This window comes from Schistocerca serialis, chromosome 1 (genome assembly GCF_023864345.2).
Source record: "Schistocerca serialis cubense isolate TAMUIC-IGC-003099 chromosome 1, iqSchSeri2.2, whole genome shotgun sequence".
Lineage (NCBI taxonomy): Eukaryota > Metazoa > Arthropoda > Insecta > Orthoptera > Acrididae > Schistocerca > Schistocerca serialis.
In genome coordinates, this window is record NC_064638.1 from 555,352,784 (window position 1) to 555,377,422 (window position 24,639).

The 24,639-nt window shown below is 38.1% G+C and overlaps 1 protein-coding gene across 1 annotated transcript in view; it reads right to left on the minus strand.

Annotated features, from left to right (window-relative positions):
* LOC126475418 (uncharacterized) overlaps positions 1-24,639 on the minus strand; it is a 272,705-nt gene that overhangs the window by 247,378 nt on the left and 688 nt on the right. The gene's annotated exons all lie outside the window — the stretch shown is intronic.

The following is a 24,639-nucleotide window of genomic DNA, read 5'->3' on the forward strand; positions in this document are numbered from 1 at the left end:
CAGGATACTTACAACAATACAATATTTACTAAGATTTGAGTTAACATGTGGCCCATACGTGCCTATTATCTCGAGATATGTAGGACCAAATCTAATATTTATTACAGATTGATTATTAATGGTGACATTTGTATGTTAGACATTTATAGACTTTGCACTATGAAAATTTTGTGCTGCTGTTTTATTATTATTATTATTATTCATAATTAGCTCGTTTAAGTGGGACCAGTCTCTGAGTGGTTGGTGGTAGTGTCTATGTATTCTTGAAGACTCTCATTTTTTCAGCTTTTATTATGACTACCATATTATCAGCAAATAATATGATTTTGTTGAACATTCAAGATCAGCTCATTAATATAGATAAGGAAAATAAATAGTCATAATATAGACCTTTATGGAAAATCAGAGGTGAATGGAGCCTTATTTCATAGGTACTCAGAGATTACTTTAATTTTGTTGTATGTATATCTTATGCTAACTTTCTGTTAATAGTTGCTTGAAAGTGACTGAATTCAGCCCCTTGACAAGCCCCGTGTGATGCATTTTTTAAGTTTCCTTAGGAGAATAGCATGAATGACAAAACCAAATACTTTGGTAAGTTTAGGAATATTACTGTCACTACTCACACTTAGCTTTAACACACGGTTTTAACAGCTGTATAAAGAAGTCTGTCAACTTCTGGCTATGAAAGCCAAGCTCTCAGTTAGTGTATCAGTTTTGTTGATGAATAATTTTGAATGTCTTCTAAAAATTGGACATCAGAGTAATTCAGTGGTAGTTACATATATTACCATACTATCTTGCTTTGTAAGTAGGTATGGTTTTAGAGGTTTTCAGGACTTCTGGAAAATAGTATGAAAGCTTTCACGACCGGATGACATATCTTCTGGTAAACCTTCCAGGATGTAAGGTTGTGGTCCATGAAACTGTTCAGCTCCTAACGTTTCGTCCAGAGCTGCACTGGACATCTTCAGAGGGGTGTTTCTCCTCCGGTGAGTCTTGCCAACTGACGGGTCGGACGTCTGAGAGCGACTTATATATCGTAGAAAGTGGGCATGACCAGAGTTACACGTGATATGCAGAGATAATCTTTGTCAGAGATAAAACATAACTATCGATCGTAATCTCGTCACGGATAAAACTGCCTAGCAATTCTGTAGTGCTACTGTCCAAATATCACTAAGTTTCATGGTCTCTTCTTTCCGATTAAAATTATCCCTATGTTTATATATTTCAATTGCTTCTCTACAAAGCCGTGGGTAATAGTTCGTCGTCGTAGATAAAATTTTTGTTTCGGAAAACTTCACTTGATGATTTCCTGGCTGAAAAGTGTGTTCTGCTACAGCCGATTTATCTGTTTTTCCTAATTGGCAAAGACTTCTGTGGTCTTTTAACTGTGTATTTACGCTTCTTTTTGTTGTTCCAACATAAATTTTTAAGAAGCGTAAATACACGGTTAAAAGAACACAGAAGTCTTTGCCGATTAGGAAAAACAGATAAATCGGCTGTAGCAGAACACACTTTTCAGCCAGGAAATCATCAAGTGAAGTTTTCCGAAACAAAAATTTTATCTACGATGACGAACTATTACCCACGGCTTCTGGAAAAATTCCTGAGTGGAGTGAGCTATGAGAGATGTATTAGAGAGGTCATTAAATTTTGTTAAAATTTCTTTGTGGTCAGATGAGTCTGCCATCAATGCTAGCTGCTTGTATATTTCATTTGTTCTTTCAGAGCTTTTACTGCTTTTTCTATCCTTACGTTGGTAATAAACATTGAGTTTTTGTAAGACTGAGTTTTGTTTTTGGTTGACAGCATGTTTCTGTTCAAAATTTTTAGTTCCTCTAGTAAAGGAGGCAATTAGTGAAGAAGTGTCCTGTTTCTGTCAGACAAGAGATTTTCTTTTGGTTATGTGTCAGTATAATGTTTTCTATTTTTTTCATAGTTGCCCATTTTCTTTCTGTTTGGGTCCTGCACAGTTTTTACTTTATGTACTGCATTATGGATATAGTGATCATTACGTTTTTTTTTTTTTTTTTAGGTTGTTTGTTAACATCTCTTGACATGCTTTTATACTTATGTACATTATTACACATGTTTATCTGTTGGGGGACTCATACATTTCAAGTATTATTATTTTTTTCTGATACAAAACTTTAACTTTTTAGGGGCCCAGCTATTTGCAATCTTCCTAGTGGTACCTAATGTGTATAAAGTGGAAGTTGCTTCAGAGAACAGTACTAAAGTGTCCAAAAATGAAGTGAAAATATCAGCTGTATTTACAGCTGAAAGGCACCAGACTACTACATTATTTGACAATTTATTAAACTCATTTATGTTATCCTTATTGCAGAATCTTCATTTGTTTTTAAGCTTTGTATTTTCAGAAACTGTTCCTTTAATATTGATTCTGGTGGTTAGAGACTTGTGATCACTAAATCCTGGATTACATACTCTTAATAATGCAGCATATTTATACTTGTGAAGAATTTGTGACCTAAGGCTTTCTAAATGGTTTGTGAGATGTAGTTGAGGCATTTACTACTGTTTCTAGATTAACACTCTTATTAGATATAACAGTTTGCAATTTTGTGCAAAAAGTTCTACATTCATATCACCATAAACCACTGGCTTGCAATTCACTGCCCTTACTTCATCTAAGATGGCTTGCAATGTTTCCAATGATATTTCAGTTTCCTAATGAAATATGGGACACAGTTCTGACCATTGTTTATGTTTGAGACTGTTACTGCTGTGGTTACAAAGTTCTTGTCAGTACTAAGTGAGATCATGTTAGTCACACTATTGAAATTAATATTACTTCAATAACTGAAAAGCACCAGTTTGCTTTTCATTTATTATAATGTTGTTCTACCAAGAACCGATGGAAGATTCAGTTAACATAATACTATTTCTATCATAGATGGTTACTACTACACATAAGCTGAAAGATCCCCATAGGAGAGATTAGTCTGAGTCTAGTAAGAGCCAGTGTTATGAAAGGCACAATACGGCAATATCTTGCAATTCAATCACTGCTAACACATTTAATTCATCTGTTTGGTTGTATTAAGACTTGACAACATGGTGGTAGATTTTTGGTACAGTGGTATAATTTTCTTAATTATTGTATGGAATGTTTAAAATACTACTCATCTTTAGTTTGAATGTTGTGAATTTAATACAGTTGTTGAAAACATATTTTTTAACTCTATACTGCCAAAAAGTATATCATTTCCCAAGACCACATGGCTTTATATAAGAAGCCCACTTTTCTATTATCACAAGAAGTTAAAGATGTCTACATGGGGCACAAGACACAGAAGATGTCTGCAAAGAGCACAAGAAACTGGAAATGTCTACAAGAAACTAGATCCGCACAGACCTAGTTCCACAATAAGCTAACCACAACAATGACAGTATTTCAATGTAACACTAGTAGCTTCACGTGGCAAATACAGCAATTTTCGCATAGTGTCCAGGTTACACCTGCAGCAGTATAGGACCTAGGTGGTGTAACTCAGATGCAACTACATATGATGAAGCCAAAAGCAGCCATAAGAACTTGAGTCTGAGTCTCACCACACCATATCTGCTTCAAGTGTTATTCAAGTGTGCCTCTCTTTGGATAGTTTCCCTCCACTACCAATGATGAAAGCTGTGCTTGGATATGGATGCAGTGATAATCATCTTTAGGTGCTTGAGAACTTTTCAGTAAATATGCTATTCACAGCTAGAAAACCTGCTGTGAAATACAATAAAAAATGTCATCAACTGCTCAAGTATATAATGTGACACAGGAAACAAACTTTTATCTTCCTGATTTGTAACACACCACAAATATGTTCTTCAAGAGGCACACTTGTTATCAGATTTTGAAATAAACATGCAATTATTTCTTCCCTATTTTCATTAAGTTCAAAACAAACACAAACTACTGCAATGGTCATATCACAATGTTAACTGTACTCACTGCACCACATCAAAGTACTATGTACGACAGCCAAAGGAGAGAGGAAGGCTACATATGATATTTTGTTGTGAAATGAATGTATCTCTATCAGGAAATGATCTCTATCACAAGTTTAGCAGTCTTGTTACCCATGACCACTATAGAGGGATTTAGGAGGCAGTCTTCTGGTCATCAGGTTGACATTCAGCTCTCTCACCTGGGTATTGTGGGTTCGATAAGTTGGCGAGGACTACAGGAAACCATAAGAGCTGAAGGTGGCTGCAGCAAGACAGATGTCATTCACAACAACTTTCTATTGTTCCAATGAAGTAGGACAAATATAGTGGCATGCAATCATCCAGAGGCACAGCATGGACTTTGACAGCGACGCCTCTGTAACTCCATTTATGCAGATGGTTCCAAGACCTCAGCTGTTCAGTATAAAATGTTGAATCAAACCATCTTAAGCTGAGAAATTTCCAGTGGTTATTTTATTTGAGCAACCAGTTTCAGTGCTACATTATGCAAAGTGTTGTCATGAAGACATCAGTAGCTGCTATGCTTAGTGCGACCCAAGAGTGATGTGACCTTATTTGGTAAACATTCTCCATGGCACAGTGTCTGGTGCTAGTGCAGTGGTCTTAAGTCATAATGTTGTTTGTGAGTCAGCTAGGATCTGTCCATCCAGGGTGAGTGACAGAGGTGTAGACATTTGAGGCATGAACCCTGGTCCATCATCTGACTGGCGGCATCTGAGGCAGGCAGGTAACCTGTGGCTCCATGGCTGGAGGGGCCTCAGTTCAACCCTCAGACAATCAATGCTGTGGCTTAACCTCATAAAGGGCAGTTTTGTCAGGATGACAGTGGAGTGATAGTAACCTCATAGCTGCAGTTGACACTGTGATGGATGCTGCTTCAGTATGGCCAGTATTTATATGCACTAAAGAAGATTTATTGTGGTGTCGTGTTGTGTGTCTCATAAGCCATATGCAGACGTGCCCCTGGTTTCAGTTACTAGCTGAGCACTGACCACCAGATTAGCAGTGATGCCCAGCAGGCACCACGATGTAATGTTGTTGCAGCATATTGTAGCAGGTGTCTTTTTAGAGCAACAGGTCCACCTATGTTTGTGACATTATAGGGGTCATCATATGAAAATATTCGAGAATTTTGCTGTGTTTGGAAGTAATGGTCATGTAGAATCGACTAAATGATAAAACTTTTGCTATTTCACTGTGTTTTACTACCTTTTGGACACTATTGCTACTTTGGCCCAACAGTTAAAATTGTAAAAGGTTTTAATATTTCATATGACGTATAAGGCAAGCAAAACGTGACTGGGTACCCAAAAATAACCGGAATCAAACTGTTGCACGCACATGCTTTGCAGTTACACATAGTACACATAGTGCCGCTAGCTGGTATTAGTTTGGGGTATCCCACCTCACTTAGTAAACTGGCATCAGTTGGAGTTCAGTGGTGTGCTTGTGGTGCTGTGTTGATTGTGTTATTATTTTAACCCTTTGGCAATTAATGGCATGGCCGACAAAAAGGATCAAAGAATCTGTGTGAAATTTTGTTTTCTGTTGCAAAAACTGCAGCTGAGACAGTTGGGGTGCTTTGGGAAATCTTTGATGATGATGCTTTGGAGAAATCACAGGTCTACAAGAGGTTTCTCATTTCAAATCTGGCAACATGTCAACTGAAGATGTGCTACGCCACGGTCGTCCTTCGACAGGAAGAAATGACGAAAACATTTCCAAAATCAAACATGCAATTGCTGAAGATTGTTGAAGGACCACTGATCAAGTTTCTGCGGAAATAAAAATGTCATGGAGCACTGTCCAGGGAATTTTACCAAAGTTTTGCATGTGGGACGGGTGTCTAAAAAATTTGTTCCTCGCTTGCTCATAGGCGCCAAAGAGAAAACAGCACGGATGTTTGCCATGAATCAAAGAGTAAAGTACAGAATGATTCAAATTTCCTTTAAAGAACTGTGGCTGGGAATGAGAGTTAGTGGTATGGGTATGATCCAGGGACAAAGCAAGTGTCGAGCCAACAGAGAACTGAAATGTCACCATGAGCCAATAGAGCATGTAAAGTGCAATCCAATGTGAAAACAATACTGCTTTGTTTTTTTTTTTTTTATGTCAATTGCATCATCCACAAGGAATTAGTTCCTCAAGGACAAACAGTGAACTAAAATTTTTATCTGCACGTGTTATGAAGATAAAGAGAGAGAATGCGACAAAAATGGCCAGAACTGTGGAGAAATAGAAACAGTTTGTGACAGTCTATGGCAAAAAAACAACATGGTGCTTGTGCCTGGCTCAGTCTACTTTTTTTTTTGTTTCCATGGATGAAGCAAACTCTGAAAGGAAAGCAATTCAGTGATGTGGATGATGCCAAAGAAAACACACTAATGGCTTTGAAAAGCATCCTGCCTCAAGAGTTACAGGCCTGTTTTCAACAATGGCAAAAGCATTGGGAAAAGTGCACTGATGCATATGGGCAATGCTTTGGACTAATGTATTGTAAGTATAGAGTCCAATAAAAATGCAAACTAACAAAAATTCTGGTTATTTTTGAGTCCCCCCTCATAAATATTTCTCACATAAGAACATTATACATTTGACTGTGAAAGTCTCTTTCATTTCTTGGAATTTCATTCATTCATTGTATTCCATGGATTGGATCTAGAACCTTCAGGGGTATGGAACAAATGAAAGTATATATTAATGACAGATTATAGAAACTTAATATGTACACTGTACAAATCAAATAATAATCAATGCTATTCATGCTTATGCCAGTTAAATTTGACCAGGTAATTAAATCAATAGCTACTCCTTTGGGGGGAGGGAGGGGGTGCTTCCTTAATCATTTTAAATAGCTGCTGTTTATCTCCCACTGGTAGTTTAACATTTACTTTGATTACATGGGATTTTTAAAAAAAGTCCTAGTCTTGATACATTACTACTTTTCATGCATTTTGACTGGAGTACTGGTACTTGGCATGTATCCAATAGGAATATTCAGTCCCTCAATCTAGATAATTTGAAGGAGGTGTGGCAAGTGAGGAAAGTGTTTAGTTTTATTTTGAACTGTTATGGATTCCCAAATTCTTAGATTACATTGGATGATAACCTGTTGAATACCTTTGCATCAGAGTAGAAAACTCCACTCTGAGTCCTAGACAAGGATGTAAGGTCTATTTCAAAACATTTTTGTCTCTTGGGTTGTGACAAGAATACTTTACAGTGCATATGAAACTGGTTTTTCCTGTCAGGAACAATAATCATTTAGGAGTAAATGTACTTTACAAGATCAGTGGTTATCTTTTTTCCACAATATTCTTACTGGTTCCTTTTGCTGAATAAATACTTTTTTTCACTTTAGGTGCATTGTCCCAGAAGGTAATTCTATATGACAAAATAGAAAGAAAATGTGCAAAATAAGTCAATATAGTTGCCATTAGGAAAACACACCGAAAGGTCTTTCTAAGGGCAAAACATACTGTAGGAGAAGAACAAATGCAGATTTACATTTTTGCTGTGAGAGTGGGCATGATAACCCTAAAGTGATTATGTGGTATGGATTTACAATTGATGGTGTGTGAAAATCATCTCACCTCCAGTGTGTAGATGTATAACAAATTAATTTTTGTCACAGAGAAACTAAAACCATGGTACCTATTTTCTGAGAAAGAACTCTACTATCTGAACTATACAACCACATCTTGCTGTCTGATCCAAAACTTTAAAGTCATTAACATCATCCTCTTAATATTTCTAATCGCACCACAAAGTTCTGATCAGCCACAAATGGAAAAATTGACAAAGAACAAAACATTTACTTCTGGAGTCAGAATTGAACTTAGAGTGCATTATACTGTAAGAGACCCTTTCATCCCAAAGGAACTAAACTAGAAATAACATGAAAAACCTCCGAGAGGTTCTCCCTAGTGAAGAGGAGCTCTAATTTTTGTCTGTGAGGGGATGAAAACAGTGGATTGGCATCAGGAGATGGTACCCAAGATATCTCCACGAAGAAAGCAAAGCTGCTAGCAAGACAGAACCACAACTCTTCAAGACTATAAAGATATCAGCTTGGGTTCCAAAACTTCAAAGTATGTCAATCCAAAGACTCTGTTTGAGAAAGTACGGGTGCAGATCCAGAGGGTCAAAATAGAGGACTAGAAGATAAGATGATGAATCCATGAAGGCAATGGAAGAGCAGCACCTGAAACTGCACTTGGGGGTTCTTGCAAGTTATAGTCTGGGTAATTTAATATATTGGAAGCAACCCATGGCAGCAAGTTGGCAGCTTGAGGTGTTGCAGATGAACCTGCAACACAGTAAGTAAGCATCTGTCATCTTGAGTTGCTTTCTGGGGAGAGGTGGATATGGCCCTGATCTAGGAATCCTATTTACACAAATGGAGCGTATTAGACCTCATTCATGAGGATGGCAGACTTATGTTTAAGGAATTTAGTGACCATCAAGATGAAACACTATGAGGAAGAAAGCGAAAGGGAATTTGCGTTAACCTCAGCTTATCTTTCTTACAAGGACAGTGTTCCCTCTTTCCAGGAAGTGAAGAGACTGTCAGACAGTTTGAATGAACTATTGGTGGTTGGATGTGATGCCAATGGCCACAACATGGTATGGAGAAGCAACAACACTAACAGCAAAGATGAGGCTCTATTGGAGAGTAATTTAGAGAGTCAACAGAAGTAATCTGTTACTGAATAAGGGCAAAACTGAGTACATAAATTTTTGCCCATCACATGTAGTTTCACCAAGGATAGATGACAGTTTTTAAAATGTACCTAATAAATCAAGAGGTAATCACTAAATTCCTAGGAGTTTGAATAGATGACACACTATTGTGAGACATACATAAAAAAAACTGTAAATAGACAAAGTAGTTTCAGCTATACATACAATGTCCTGAGTAAAGTCTGTGTTTTGAAAACAGTATAATGTCCACACTTTGCACTTGTACATTCAGAATTCACATACGTCTTCCATTTTGGTGACTCACTCAGGCAGAGATATATTTATTAATCAGAAGAGAGTAATTAAGATAATGAGCCAAGTGCCCCTCTCCTCAGTTACTAAACATTCATTTCTGTAGCGCAATATCCTACCAGTGCCTTGTATTTATATTCACAAAACAACATGTTTTATTCAGAAAAAAAAAAAAAAAAAAGAACTTCCACTGTCATCAGACCCATCATTCCAATGATGTATCTATAATTATTCCATGACTATGTAAAGAACATAGCAGTGTGAGGAACTTGGGAGTTATTCTATACGATGACTTACCCTAAAGTTTACGGTCAAATCAAGGAGAATACAAATAAAAAGTAAAAACGTTACTTCAGAAGGACTGCTTGTACACATTTGAAGAATTTATGAATGTGAATGTAGAATAACCAAACTGAATATTTTCTTATTTACTACAAATCTATAGCTGATTGGTTTATTTTACAGATTTTACTGTTTCTCTTTTCTTATTATAAGTCTCAAATAATGAAGTATAGCAATTGTTGTTTACAGGCACGTGCACGATTCTTAAATATAATTAGTTTTCATTCTAAAGATGTAACTGTCTTTTTTTTCTTATTACTACATTACTAGAATGTAGCTGTAACTTGTCTCACATCCATTTTTTTCTTATCATCAGGGTTAATTATAATGATGATAATTATTATTATATAACTGTAATTGTGATTTGTCCCAAATCCATTTTTTCTCTTACTACGAGTTAATCATAACACTTATACAAATTCTAATTGTAACTTGTCCTAAAACCATGTTGAACAGCTCATAACAGTATTTCTGGGATTATTAAAAATCAGACTTTCATTTCATACAGTGTAGCAGAAACTTGCCAAACGGCTCTAGATCAGTTTCTAGTCATGAAGAGTTTACACAACACACCACTAAAAATTTTCAATGCAAGTTTTAGTGAACATCTTGTTCAAATATTAAGAATAAAAGGCAGTATTATGAACAAAATGTCTTTCAGAAGCTCATGTAGAAAATATAATCAGGGCAATGTAAAGTACTTCAACAACTTATTACAGAAAGAAAAATGGTCAGAAGTGTACAAAATGAACAATATAAATGAAAAATTCAACACTTTCACTGGTACATTAACCCATTTCTTTGAAATTGCATTCACACTGAAAGCATTAACCATACGGATGAACTCTAGAACAAACAGCTGGATCACAAGGGGAATAAGGGTGTCATGCCAGAAGAAAAGATTACTTCATGAAAAATGTATCTCAAAAACTTCCTCACCTGTAGTATGTGCATACTATAAAAAATACTCCAAAATACTAAGAAAAGTAATAAAAGCAACTAAAATAATGCATAACGATGAATACATTTATAATTCACCTAATAAATCAAAGGCTGTGTGGAGTGTTATAAAAAAAGAATCTGGAGAATACAGACAATCTTGCAACAAATATAACACTTTCACAAAAAAATGAAAAAGTAACAAATGCCTTAGAAGTAGCCAACAAATTTAACAATTTTTTTCACAGGTGTTGCTGATAATACGTTACAATCAAACTTTAAGAGTACCCAGGCAAATGAATATAAAAGAAGTGCATGTAGAGGATCAATGTACATCAGTTCTGTTTCACAAGATGAATATAAAAAACATGAGAAAGACAATGTAAATAACTACAGACCCATCATAATTTCCTCCTGCATCTGTAAGTATTAGAAAAAGTTATGTATGACAAACTTATGAAATTTATAAATAAAAACAGCATATAAATTCAATTCAATTCAATTTTTATTATCACATAACATGCCTTATACAATCAAAGATTGTGACATAGGTGAACAACATGGATTCAGAAATAAGAGGTCAATAACAACTGCTATTTACAAGTGCATCAATTCTATCCTAAACCTGATGGACAAAACTGCAATCAACATTGTCAAAAGCTTTTGACATGGTGGATCATAAAACACTTCTATCAAAGCTTAAAAGATATGGTATTCGAGATCTGTCCAATAAATGGACCAGTTCCTGACTGTCTAATCGTACAGTTTACATCAAGCACACAAATATCAAACTAAAAACTGTATATGAACACTTATCTGACTATAAACAAATTAAATGTGGTGTACCCCAAGGATCAGTAATGGGACCCCTTCTGTTCCTTCTCAACATCAGTGATTTAAACATAAATGTTGATGCACATAAAACAATCATATTTGCAGATGACACCACAATTCTACTAGAAGAAGACAGCAATGAACAGTTACAGCAGACAGTAAATGCAGCCACGAAACAAATTAGCAGCTGGGCACAGAATAATCAGCTTGTAATAAACAGTAAGAAAACCATTGCACTAAAATTCCACAATGCTCCTAACAAGGACATGTTTATCCCATCAGTCTCTATCAATGATGAACTAGTTGGTAACAGTACTGAAACCAAATTCTTAGGACTTTGGCTGCAGAGCAATGGCAGATGGAATAAGAATACCTCAATGTGGAACTGAGCAAAATATGTTACCTTCTTTGTTGATTGAAATCATGCTGTAGTGAGAAAACATCAATGAATGCATATCATGCCTACTTTCATTCTCGTCTCAGATATGGGGTCGCCTTCTGGGGAAACTCTAAACCAGCTAATAACACTTTTAAACTACAAAAAAGGGCCATTAGAATCTTGTTTGGGTGTAAGCCTAGAGACTCTTATAAACCTCTGTTTAAGAAATCTGGTATTCCTCCATTAACATGTGTACACTATGGAAACCATTTTATTCTTTAAAGTAAATGTAATAGGTAAGGACTCAAAAAAAAAAAAAAAAAAAAAAAACTGTGATATACATGATCACTTTACCAGGCATAACATAAATTTACATATACCTAAAATCAGCACAGCACTGTGCCAAACAGGTACTTTCACATGGTAGTTAAGCTTTACAACAAACTTCCTGAAAACATAAAAGCTATTATTGATGCGAATACCTTTGGAAAATCTCTAAAGTCATATTTATAGCATCACTGCTTTTACTCCATTGAAGAACATTTAAATTTATGAAGTATGTTATATAAATACTTATGTATAAGTGTATTATTGTAACCTTAAATGCATATGCCTAGAAATGACTTTCAGCTGTGTACTAGAAATAAGAATAATCTCCACAAGGATTTAAAGTCACTTACTCTTGTACAAAAAGGTGTGCATTATTCAGGAACACACATCTTCAATAACTTGCCAGCAGCCATAGAAAGCTTAACAACCAATGACATTCAGTTTAAGAGAAGCGTAAAGGATTTATTGGTGGCTAACTCCTTCCACTCCGTTGATGAAATTCTCAGTAGAACCAACTGATTTTGGTAATGTGTTCATTGTAAATCAGTATTGTAGTAGTTCTATTACATGTTTATTACTTTATAAAGAAAAAAAGCATTTTTTTAAATTTTAAATTCAGTGCATTAATGTGATCTTAGTAAATGAGTGTTGTAAAATGATCCTTTCATATAGTGTTAACTTAAAAAAAAAAAAAAAAAAAAAAAAAAAAAAAAAAAAAAAAAAAAAAAAAAAAAAAAAAAAAAAAAAAAAAAGACACTCATTCAACTTGGGACCTGCAGAAGATACATTAGCTTATTTGTTTTAGTTGTAAATATTTGTCATGTATTATTGTATTTCTGACATGTTCTACATCCTGCAGGACCTACTCGCTAAGGATCAATTGGAATGACAGTAATTCTAATCTAATCTATTTACAACTTGACTTGTCCAATGTATTATGCATAAGCTGCTTTGTACACAACAGGACCAATAAATACAACAACAGAAATGAAATGTCTAAAAGGAAGATATGGTGTGCAGCAAAAATTGTACCATACTGTCAATCATAGTGGGTTTTATTCTCACTATAATCTGTAAGCAAATTACATATATGTTATCAAATATTAATACACTCCTGGAAATTGAAATAAGAACACCGTGAATTCATTGTCCCAGGAAGGGGAAACTTTATTGACACATTCCTGGGGTCAGATACATCACATGATCACACTGACAGAACCACAGGCACATAGACACAGGCAACAGAGCATGCACAATGTCGGCACTAGTAAGTGTATATCCACCTTTCGCAGCAATGCAGGCTGCTATTCTCCCATGGAGACGATCGTAGAGATGCTGGATGTAGTCCTGTGGAATGGCTTGCCATGCCATTTCCACCTGGCGCCTCAGTTGGACCAGCGTTCGTGCTGGACGTGCAGACCGCGTGAGACGACATTTCATCCAGTGCCAAACATGCTCAATGGGGGACAGATCCGGAGATCTTGCTGGCCAGGGTAGTTGACTTACACCTTCTAGAGCACGTTGGGTGGCACGGGATACATGCGGACGTGCATTGTCCTGTTGGAACAGCAAGTTCCCTTGCCGGTCTAGGAATGGTAGAACGATGGGTTCGATGACGGTTTGGATGTACCGTGCACTATTCAGTGTCCCCTCGACGATCACCAGTGGTGTACGGCCAGTGTAGGAGATCGCTCCCCACACCATGATGCCGGGTGTTGGCCCTGTGTGCCTCGGTCGTATGCAGTCCTGATTGTGGCGCTCACCTGCATGGCGCCAAACACGCATACGACCATCATTGGCACCAAGGCAGAAGCAACTCTCATCGCTGAAGACGACACGTCTCCATTCGTCCCTCCATTCATGCCTGTCGCGACACCACTGGAGGCGGGCTGCACGATGTTGGGGCGTGAGCGGAAGACGGCCTAACAGTGTGCGGGACCGTAGCCCAGCTTCATGGAGACGGTTGCGAATGGTCCTCGCCGATACCCCAGGAGCAACAGTGTCCCTAATTTGCTGGGAAGTGGCGGTGCGGTCCCATACGGCACTGCGTAGGATCCTACGGTCTTGGCGTGCATCCGTGCGTCGCTGCGGTCCGGTACCAGGTCGACGGGCACGTGCACCTTCCGCCGACCACTGGCGACAACATCGATGTACTGTGGAGACCTCACGCCCCACGTGTTGAGCAATTCGGCGGTACGTCCACCCGGCCTCCCGCTTGCCCACTATACGCCCTCGCTCAAAGTCCGTCAACTGCACATACGGTTCACGTCCACACTGTCGCGGCATGCTACCAGTGTTAAAGACTGCGATGGAGCTCCGTATGCCACGGCAAACTGGCTGACACTGATGGCGGCGGTGCACAAATGCTGCGCAGCTAGCGCCATTCGACGGCCAACACCGCGGTTCCTGGTGTGTCCGCTGTGCCGTGCGTGTGATCATTGCTTGTACAGCCCTCTCGCAGTGTCCGGAGCAAGTATGGTGGGTCTGACACACCGGTGTCAATGTGTTCTTTTTTTCCATTTCCAGGAGTGTATTATTTCTTCAGGATTTATTGATACATTATGTTAACTGTAAGTTGGCTGGTGCCAGAAATGGGGAGGGGAGGGGAGGGGAGGGGAGGGAGGGGACAGAGGAAGCAAGCCTGGTCTCCAGCTAGACTGCTATGGGATGAGGAGCCCTGTGGGGAGATCAAGACCTGCCTACCTCCCATAGTGATTGCAAATTAACTTGTGCTTCATGCTTCCAAGAAAGCAGAAGTCACATTCCAAGTAAAGAGTGCTTCACTGTTGTCATACTCAGAACTGAACTGTCTTATGTACTGAGAAGTTTAATAAAGATAATAACTGCAAAAACTGTATACACTTATCCCAAGGAAAGGAAACAGTATGAATTGCAACACAGTACAACAGCCGTGAACAGGTGTCTACCTCACACAGTACTGTCAGTTAGGTAATTTTGTTTGCAGCCAAAAACAAATAACTACCAGCCGAAGCATTCTGATGTCTACTGGCTTCTACCAGTTCAGAACTATGGAGCCAAAAACAAATAACTACCAGCCGAAGCATTCTGATGTCTACTGGCTTCTACCAGTTCAGAACTATGGAGCTGATCAGCCAGATTAAAGTGAACATACTGTATAAATGAAAGAAAGTAAGACGGTTTATATTTTTAAGTGTGATATGGGAAATTGAAAAATTAGTACTTTAGAACATGACATAAAAACATCATATCTGTATGGGACACAGCTGAAAGTAAGTAATGGTAATCATTTAGAACTCTGTCATGTGGGCAGCATAGAAACTGCATGCTGAGCACAAAAATGCTGAGCCTGTTTAATAGCTGAAAGTGTAGTTTATTGTATCAAAAGGAAAATTCAGTTTAGAAAGTTACAATTTATGGGACAGTATTTCTGGCCAGTACTTACCTTCAGGAGACACAAAAATTTAATACTGTTGATAGATCGATATGGGAGTACATGGCACTATCCTAGCTTCTGAAACTACATGTTCCTTCCTTGTGGAGGAGAGGGGGATAGGTTGGAGAAGGCTGATAAATAAAGACAGATCACTTACACTCCACAATGAGCATAGTAACTTGGTCATTGTACTCAGTATTTTTTAATCAAATTGAGGAGAGTAGAAATTTATGCCACAACTACACTAAGGGCCAATTGATTGCACACATCCTAAGGCTTCAAGGAATAAATCATTTTGTAATGACTGGATATGTGATGCTAAAAACTGTACAGGAATATCAAGTCATTTTATTTTACAACGAACAGGTTCATGTGGATGTAGGTTGCAATAATTATGGAGAGATTAAGAAACTTGCACATGACAGGCAAATACGGGAAGCCCTCATCATACCAGTTTTCATACAAAAGACCGCAACAACAGAGTTGATAAACATAGTACAGGGTGTACATACGGTTCGGGAACACTTTCAATTATTTATTGCACAAGAACCAAACATTGTACAGAATCATACAAAAGTCATTTTGAAGAGAAATCCTGACACAGTTTTTTTCGTGTATACCACCACAGCATAATTTGGTAATTTGCTGATCGACAGCGCAAACATGCCAAGTTTAGGTGCAGAGCGAGCTTTCTGTGTGTTAGAGTTCGACAAGAACAAGTGTGCAACAGCTGTTCAACGGATGTTTGGAACCAAGTACTGTAAGAAGCCACCAACAAAGAAGGCCAATGGCACAACAAATTCATTATAGCATGTTGCTTGTGCCTGGCAGAGAGAAGCAGACGCCCCAGTGTGAGTGAAGTGAATGTGGAATCCGTACGAAAGACATTCATAAGGAGTCCAAAGAAATCGGTGCATCGTGCATCCTGGGAACTCGAAATGGCTCCAATGACAGTGTGGAAAGTCCTGCGACAGAAGCTGTCTATGAAACCACTCAAATTTGAGCTAGTGCAGAAGCTCAATGACGATGACAAAGACAAGCATTTTGAGTTTTGTTCGCAGTTGTAACAACTGAATGAGGATGGGGATGGCATTGTTGATCACTTAATTTTTAGCGACAGAGCCACTTTTCACACTAACGGGAAAGTAAACAGGCATAATTGTTGAATCTAGGGTACAAAGCATTGACATCAATGAACTGAATTTGAGCATGATTCCTCAAAGGTAAATGTTTTTGTGCCTTGTCACGTCAAAAACTGTACGGGCCATTCTTCTTCACCAAGAACACTGTCACTGGATATTCCCACTTGGACATGTTGCAGCAATGGCTGATGCCACAAATGTAATTGGACTCTCCGTTCATATTTCAGCAGGATGGGGCTCCACCTCTTTTTCATTGTGAAGTCTGTGGGTACCTGAACACGGAGGTGCCACATCGATGGATTGCCTGTGCTACAGGAGGGGACAGCTGTTTTGTGAAATGGTCTCCCTGATCACCAGATTTTATTCCGTGTGACTATTTCTGTGGGGACACATTAAAGATCTGGTGTATATACTGCCTCTACCATGTGATGTAGCACAGCTCCAGGAGAGAATACGGGAAGTGACTACCACAGTCGACAATGCCATTCTGGGATGAGTATGGCAAGAATTCAATTACCATATTGACATCTGCCGGGTCACTCATGGTTCGCATATTGAATGTTTTTAATCCAGATTTTCTCTTCAAAATGGAATATGTATGACATCTGTACAAAAATGTTTAGTTCTTGTGCAATAAATAATTGAAAGTGTTCCTGGACTTTATGCGCACCCTGTACAAGGCTAGCATAGGTTCAGTGAGCACAATTCGTGCATGTAAATGAATTTCAACAAGACTGTATCATATGACCATGGGAGGCTGTACAGTAATTCAGAAAAAAGGCTGTACAGTAATTCAGAAAAATTGTCCACATATTGGACGATATGTGTCAGCTGTAAATGATTATTCATTGTTGTGGTCAAAGAAAGATATATTTGCTCATTCTTATAGTGCTTTGTACCTTCACGAACGTAGTTGCTACAACTACATCATGATGTCTGATACCAGAAAATTCTCAAAGAAAAGTAACATCCTCATGAAGAAGAGGTAATTACAGACAGAGCATAAACTTGCACTGGGGAAGGTGGGCATGATATTTGCCATGCAACCATCTCAGCATTAATCTTAACTGATTTGGGGAAATGATGGAAAATCTATACCTGGATGACCAACAGGAATCTGAACTTCCGTCTTCCAAAATACGAGTCCAGTGCCTTACCAATGAGCCACTTTGCCTGGTCACTTTCAAAGATGTTCATTTCTTTATTGTCAACAACTCTGATATATTTCCACCACGGATATGGTTCCAAACTATATGTTTAACAAAGTGTTAGAGAAAACTTTTAGAACATTTCTGCAGGAACTTTCAGCTCATCCACCACTAACAAAATTGTACTTTCCTCAATCTATTGTAGGGTGGATTAAAAAAAAGTTCTCCAGTATTTTGCTTTGATATTGAACTGAGTAATCCTTTGAAGTTTAAAGTTACTATTACAGATAAGTCTGCATGCCAGCAAGAGGATCCCATTCCAGCATTTATTATATTTCTAATAGTTAACCTTGCCAAAACAATTTCACACACACATTCAATTTACAGTTCAACTGATTTAAGACTACTGTCTGCTGTTATGAATACACTGTCCCCAATTCCACAGCCTATTTTTTAGTAAACAGTTACTTTTTCCTCAAAAATGTTACTACTATCAATTCTACATTTTGGTCATCTCCAAACATCCAATATTATGTGGGTCTAAAGTTCCCCAGTGAAAACTTCTACAGCTGATCACTGACATATTAATATTCTCACCCACTGGGAGCAATATTTGGAGTCCAGTATGAGTCTTTTTGAACCATCTGCATCAATGTTTATCCTTTAAAGAATATAAATATGCCTAATTTAAAAAGTAAGCATTTTACAGATACCTACATTAGTAGCAAAGCAACCATGAGACATTTAGAGGACTGCTGCATCTTTCAAACCTATGGTACAAGTAAAGGAAGTTATAAACTGAGTTGTCAAGGAGCATCCAAAGTCTCTGGTTTTGGCTTTCTACTTGGTTCAAAACCAGAAGTTCGCAAGTGGACCTGGGAAAAACATTGTATTACCAACAGATTGCAACTAATTGCATCCTATGCCTTCCATTGCTACAAGTACCAGTATGCACTTAGTCCTTCCCTCCCTAAGAGTACACACTAAGTGCACATGGTTCTCCTTGGTATAATTTTTCTTAAATATCTAATTTGCTGCATTTCAAGCACCAATGAGTCAGAGACATCCTCCCCTACTGCTCACACTTTAACCTTTTATGAGATGTTGAAGGCATTCTGAAAGGAAAAATGTGCGACACAGACTGAAATTCACAATCAGTTTCAAACAGCACATTGTATTTATTGGTACAAAGAATAACTGCACATTTCATTACCTCAGTAGCGGACATCTAGTCTTGCCACTGACAAGCCATTTACAATCAAGATGATGAGCAGTTTGCAGGCCTGCTTTTTCTGAAGACAGCTCTTCCGGAATTTGACAGTAGTCCTAACTGACAAATAGTCTTCATCGCAGGTCAGTGCAGTGGGGATATAAAAGTTTCAGCAAGATATGTTTCGCATGCCAAGTCAAGTGAAACAGAAAGACTTGCACATAACTGACAACCACATGACATATTTAGTATCCCTGCCAGTGGACATCAAGATGGAGTAGAGGAGCTAGCGCAATCATCACTGCGACCAGACTGACTGAAAAGTCTTAGAAAATTTACAAGCAACACCACTATGAAACTAGAAAGAAAATATGTGATTTTGTTATAATGGTTCCCACAAATAAGCAAGAACTGTAAAAACATTAATAAGTCAGAAATTCGTCGTACAAAGGACATGAAAGTTCGGCTAGTTGTTATGTTAAACTAAAACATGAAAACCAGCAACACAGAATTCTGCTTATACCACCTGTAAATAACAGGGTATTGCACATTAAAGAGTGGGATGATTTTTGGTACTGTGAGTCTGGTAGGACAACACATTCGTCTCATTTACCTGAAAAAATGTATGGAAGATCAATGACACACTAAGGTTAGATTAAATTCTGATACAGTGGCCAGATGGTTAAAATGTTCACCCTTTAACTGATGACAGGCACTGGTAACAGCTTCTGAATCTGAACCTGTATTTAGAGGTTTGAGACAAGGTTATAAATTGTAGAACTAACGCAGTCATCATAAAGGTGATTTCATCAATTACTCCACATACAAGTCTTCACGAAGGTAGTGTATATTTGAGGTAACATGCAATGTGTATATTGCTGACAGTTAATCACAAGAGACTGCACTTTCAAAATATGTATGAATGAGTCCATGTTTTGCTTGCAAAATAACAGCTGACAAGTTTTAATGTGTTTTGAAGCTAATAATCGTTAGCAACCATAGAAACATAAATGAAAGGAATACTGTTGTTGAAGAAGGAGCTGACACCACGGGGGGATGGGGTGGGGGGTACTATACCTTATGATAGGTATATTGCATTCTCTCTCTCTCTCTCTCTCTCTCTCTCTCTCTCTCTCTCTCTCTCTCTGTATCTCTGTATGAAACTGTGGTACTGCAGGTGACATTTGTGGTTTGGTTCTTCTGCATATACTTACGCATGTGCGAAATCTGATCTTTCCATGCTAGCAGGTCATAATTCACAATGAAATAGGACACATCTCTTGAATAAATAGTTCCAATGACAAACAACTGAGCACACAGGAGTTCAAGTTGGATGCCAGGAACTGAATGCCATCGAAAATGTGTGAAATGCCATTAGAAGGTATACCACTGATGAAATCTCCTTGGACTTCCGTCCTTGTAGCTGCGTTGATATTCTGCAATGTTTTGATGGGTGTCCCTCTCACCATCTTCTGGTGAAGTATTGGCAAGAAGATGATGGAAGTGACACTTATTGAAACTTGCAACTTAAGCAAACAGCGTAATCCTTATTCTTACAAAGCCTCATTATGTGCAGCTCCAAGCAAATAAAATGACTTGCAGGTTCCAGAAAGTCACAGCTGGAATGTAAATAATGGAATGTGTAGTGGTAACAATCCAATCTTTAGTAGAGGTGTTAATCAGTCAATAAGTACCTTAACAAGACTGAAAACATTGCTAAGCTTCCAGATAGTGAGCTTCTACAGCTTAACAACACTGTTACAAAACATCAATCAAATGTGAAAGGAGATTGCTACAGATTTATTCTTAAAATTTCTTGCCCAAGACATAATGTACAAAGAATCACCAGGTACAATGAAGGGGAAGTCGCAGGTTTGGCAAGACAGCATTCAACACTAACCTTTACAATAACAGCATAAATTATCTGAGAACATGAATTTTCTTTTTATTTTCCCATCTTCCTTATTCAAGGGATATGAAGATGTTATCCATCTCAGTATCAAAAACTGATTAGAACAATCCTGTACTCAGAGGAAACTAAAACAGAAAGTTGCAATTTCAAATACTGATTACAACCATATTTTTCATTTCCACCAGTGAATTCATCACGTGTGGACTCTGCTCCACTTTCTCCAAGTACTACATACAGTCATTCATTCTGCATATCATAGGTGACACACAATCATACAACGGTCAAATGCTTCCTAGAAGAAGGAAGATAAGGGGTTTAATGTTCTGTCAACATCAAGGTCACTAGAGACGGAGCACAAGCTCAGAATGTTTCAAGGATGGGAAAGGAAATCGGCCATGCTCTCTCAAAGGAACTGTCCTGGAATATGCCTGAAGAAATTTAGAGAAATCAAGGAAACCCTTCATCAATATGACTGGATGTTGATTTCAACTGTCATCCTCTCGAATCTAAGTCCAGTGCACTAACCACTTCACCATCTCATTCGAGAATAGTTCCCAGAGGTGGTGATGTGTGTCCACAGCAATGACCTCCATCGTGATAGTTAACCATTCATAAACACTATGAAGATTTATAGTAAAGATACAAGTAGTGTCCTTAACACATTTCAAAAGACAGAAGCTGCCACGTTTCAGATATAGTGTTCAATGAAAACACTGGTTCTCTCTATTTAGAATTTATTCAATGCAGCATTGGGAACAAGCAACTGAAAGATACACAAATTCTTCTGGAAATATACTGTAAGGAAAGGAAATGGGGGGAGAGGGGGGGGGGGGGGAGGAGGTGGCACTGTTTAGCTGCACAATGCAAATGGTGATTCACTATTTTATTTCCAGTAAAACTTATTAATAATAATATAAAAAAGATGCTCAAAAACAACTTGTTCTGAGACATGCATAAGAAACAGTGGTATTTATTACTGATGATGGCACACTTGCATTACACGAGAAATAATCAAAATAATTTTTTTATGCAAAATTTGAATACCTTCCTCACAATGATGATGTAAAGATCAATGCTGCAAATCTGACTGTATTATGAAAATGTTATCTTTATATATAAAAGCTCTCACTGCGCTTGTTCGTTCTCACAAAACTCGAAAAGTAGTCGGTCTATTGACCTGAAATGTTAACTATGTACATACAAAATATCTAAATTTATGTGTTATATACATGTTGAATCACATAAAACTTGCATCGCAAATATTGTGGAAATGGAAAGCACTGTTGAATGCAGTTTTCACAGAATGGATTGGCAGTCATGGGCTCAAATTAGCCTATAAACAGATTATTTAATACTTAGAATGTGCATTTTTTGCGCAAACACACAATTTTTTTAAAAATGGAACAAACTAAAAGTATGGTAAATTAAAGTCAATGGTGTTTGTTGCAGGATTCTAGTGTGAATCATTTACAAGACACTGTATTTTGAGAAGTTTCCACACTGACGCTTGTTTGTGCCATTCAATCTGTGTAGTTGCTAGGTATGACATTGTTATGTTTGCGTACAGTGTGCTTGTGTATTCCTTGAGAGTGTTGCAATTTGCCAGTAAGTCAGTTAGTGTGTGACAGTCCAAGCAATAGGTCTTGAGCGGACAAAGGAATTTACCAATGCAGAAAAAGCCAACACGCTCAAGGTGTATGGTGAGTGTAGAAAGAATGCAGTTCATTCTTGTATGGTGTATCTGGCACGATATCCCAGCAGCTGTGACCCATTTTGGTAATTATTTGTCAACCTCACCAATCAGTTATGTGAGAGTGGTAGTGTAACATGTAGACAAACTAACAGAGGAAAACAAGTGATGACAGAAGAGGGGGAAACTAATGTTCTGATGCAGTTCATCCGCATGTTAGCTCTCATGCAATTGCACGAAAAAGTGGTATGTGTCAGGCAAGTGTCATATGCATTCTCCATCAACATGTGTTCCATCCCTATCACATGTCTCTCCACCACAAGATGCGTGGAAATGATTATGATAATTGTGTTAACTTTTATACATGAGCATGAAGACAGGATACGACCATGTATATTATTTAGTGATGAACCACATTTACCAATCCTGGCCAGGTAAAGCACCGAAACATGCACTATTGGTCTGTTGACAATTCCCATTGGCTTTGTCAGGTAGAACATCAGTGTTCGTGGTGTGTAAACATGTGATGTGGGGTAGTGAACCATCAGCTCATAAGCCTGTTTTTCATAGATGGAACACTGAATGCACACACGTATCATAGCCTCCTAACAGGATGCTGGAAGATGCAAACTTGGAGGAACCTATGGTATCAACATGATCGCTGTCCGGCCATAGTGCATGAAGTACTACAACATGTCTTCATGAATTGTTTCCAAGTTGTTGGATTGGATACATAGGACCTGCACCTTGGCCAGCTCATTCCTCAGATATGACACCTGTAGACTTTTTACTGTGAAGAAACCTGAAAGACTGTCTATGACAACATACCAACCACGCCCAATGATATGCAATGACATATTACTGTAGCCTGCACAGACATCTCTGCTGCACGTGTGCAGCAGTCATTCCACAGACTGGAAGCATGTACAGCTGCTGCCAGCGGTCATTTTGAGCACAGCTTGTGATGATCAATTGTCTTGTTACTGGTCAGAATCCACGTAACTAATGTATGCACTTGTGTTGCTGAAGAGGAAGACAGTAGTGTTTAACATCCCATTGACAATGAGGTCATTAGAGACAGAGCATAAGCTTGGACTAGGGAAGGATGGGGAAGGAACCCAGTCATGCCCTTTCAAAGGAACCATTCCAGAATTTGCTTGAAGAAATTTAGGGAAATAACAGAAATCCTAAATCAGGATATCAGGATGTGGGTTTCGACCATTGTTCTCCTGAATGTGAGTCCAGTGTGCTAACCACTGCACCCCCTTGCTCAGTACTTGGGTCGTTCTTTAGTGTGTGTTGCCACAGGTCTTGTTCACTTGTCAGTGTGAGAACTTTTCAAATTACGATATCTCGTAAATTACTCACACTAGAATCTTACGACAAACACCACTGACGTTCTAATCTACTCTAGTTTTAGTTTGTTAATGTCAATAGGCAATGTTCCATTTAAAAAAGTATTTGTTTTAACAGTACGAACCTCTGACTACCAATCTGTTCTCTTAAAATCACACATCAATAGCACTTCCCATTCTTGCAAAATATCTGCGATGCAAGCCGTAGTACTTAGAAAGTACTTGACCGAATTATTTCAAATTTTTGCGTGTTATTCTAATAATCATTTGGATGAATCTCAAAACATTCTTGACCAATTTACTCCAACTTTTAAATGATATCCTATTAAACATTCAGATGGATGTAAACTATAATTAAATAAAAAAATACAGGTTTTCTGTTAAAATGACTGTGAGAAAGAAAATGCTCTGCTGTAAAAATGTGCAGTTTTTTTCCTTTGTCACGGCCAGTTTTAACTATGACAGGGTGGAATTTAAACCTTTCATAAATTGTTTCCCCCATATACATTCTTTCCCGTTACATCTAATTTTAAACATCATAAACTGTATACACAACAATGCGGAGTTTTGTTTTCTTCCTCGCTGACAGAGAATGTGAAAGTTGTATTTCTGGCATACGAGTAGAATACCAATGCAGAATCTGAATTTGCAGTAATAATAAACAAGGCTCACGGTCAGAGGGGGTGGAGGATGGGGGTGGAAGGGGAGACAAACGGAAATGGACACAGTGGAAAGGAGGAAATGGACAGAGTGTGTGAGCAAGGAGGAGAGAGGGTGAGGAAGAGGAGAAGATGGCAGAAGGAGGGAGAAGGAGGCAATGGCTAGTGAGAGTGACATAAGGAGATGGACAGAGATTTGGGGTGGAGGAGGAGGAGATTAGGATATACATCCAATTAACATACATATTAGAAACGTGTGCTTTCTCGTTTATTTCTTTTCCATTTAATCAGACGGAGCC